This window comes from Austrofundulus limnaeus, unplaced genomic scaffold (assembly GCF_001266775.1).
Source record: "Austrofundulus limnaeus strain Quisiro unplaced genomic scaffold, Austrofundulus_limnaeus-1.0 Scaffold25, whole genome shotgun sequence".
Taxonomy (NCBI): Eukaryota; Metazoa; Chordata; class Actinopteri; order Cyprinodontiformes; family Rivulidae; genus Austrofundulus; species Austrofundulus limnaeus.
The window spans coordinates 1,182,192-1,183,925 of record NW_013952427.1 but is presented as its reverse complement, the minus strand read 5'-3'; positions in this window follow the sequence as shown (position 1 = coordinate 1,183,925).

The following is a 1,734-nucleotide window of genomic DNA, read 5'->3' as shown; positions in this document are numbered from 1 at the left end:
ACACACACACACACACACACACACACACACACATATAAAACTGTCCAACATATCACAAATCATGTTACATTACTGCACAATCTCCTGGAGGAAATAACCAAGCTGGATTTACTATAACAGTAGCTCTACAACAATGACTGATCTGGATGATAATGACAGTTCCTGCCTGCTCTTTTTCCCCTGACAGCTCAGCAGGACTGAGCACGATTACCACAGACGCTTCCCTTCCTCCTCCTGCCATGTTTTTTTAACACAGAACGGAGAGACGGATCAATAAATTAGCCACGTGCAGCCGATAAATTACACCATTTGAGATTAACCTTGAAGGCTTGCAGGAGAAGTGTGTGGTCAACAGTTGTAGTCACTGAAGAATTATGGGCAAACCGAAAGACTACTGCAGTTCTTGTTTACAAAAGCAGCAACCAAATTGACAAACGGCAGATTTCAATCAATGAAAAATCAGCTTTAACAAACTCATTTCTGATTTTACCCTAAAAATAATTACAGCCACTAAAAAGAACAGGAGTTCATTAAGGGTTTCATTAATCCTGAAGTGATTTCAGCACCTAATACGTGAACAGCTACACCGTACAGTGTTGGTTAAAGATCCGGCCTTGAGCACTTCTCATAGTGATGCCATGAAAAGCCTGCTGATTGTTGTGTTATGTCAGGAAAGGCACATAGAGTTTGGTCAGGCGAATAAATGATGGGCGCCGCCGCCCGTGGCAGAGCTGCATACCGAGCAGCAGCTGCAGGCAACAGTTCACTGTGGAGCTCAGGGGAGAGATGACATTCTCAGGGAAACGAATCAGAGCCAGAACTGATGAGTGCTAGGACTGCCTCGTTACACAGAGATGCTGCCATTTTGAAAAGACGCGTTTAAGACGTTTCCCTTTGACTGCAGGTTTTTATTTATTTATTTATTTTTGATGAAGCACCTTTAACGCCACTCGCTCCTCTTGAGGCATCGCACACGTACTGCAGCCTTTAGAGTCATGTGTCCTTTTTTTTTCCTGACAAGCCAAGGTCTTGACAGCCACGGGCAGGAAGAGTGTGTGAAGTGTGTGTACGTGTGGTGGAGCGGCTTCAGGGTGGATTTACTTTTGCCCATTAAACTGCCAGAGACACTCACTTTGCACATCAAACACCGCAGGGCTGCCTCAGTCTCATCTGACCCATGGCTTCTGCCTGCTGACCAGCCTCAGAGTCAGGCCTGACCCACAACCACCCACAGCCATGAAGTGTATTGATCCCCCCCCCACACCCTACAAAGTTGGCACAGACACAGGCCACACAGAAAGGGTGACATCTGGAGATATCACGAGATTTCCTAACAGCTTGTGATCATCTGTTTAAAAAAAAAGAAAGGCTGAATATGAGAGGCTGGTTTTTCAATGAAGGGGTGTGGCAGCAGAGGGAGGGCATTTATCCAACACACAACATGGGCTGCTGCTTTCACTCTACATGCTGATGCTCTCTTTAAACAAAAACACAATCCTTACTGGGGAAAAAAAGCAAATAAAAACACACCGTGCAAGTTTATCAGAAGCACAACAGTAACATGGTTTGCACAGGTTCTGTGGTGGAGAAAAGAAACAAAGTTGGCAACAATTCCTTTTAGCGGCTGCTTGACATGAAAACATGGCGGAGGCTGGTCAGGTCAGTAACTCTCCACGCGTATTTTACACACCGAGAAACACAATGAAATTATTTAAACACCACCCTCCAAAACTC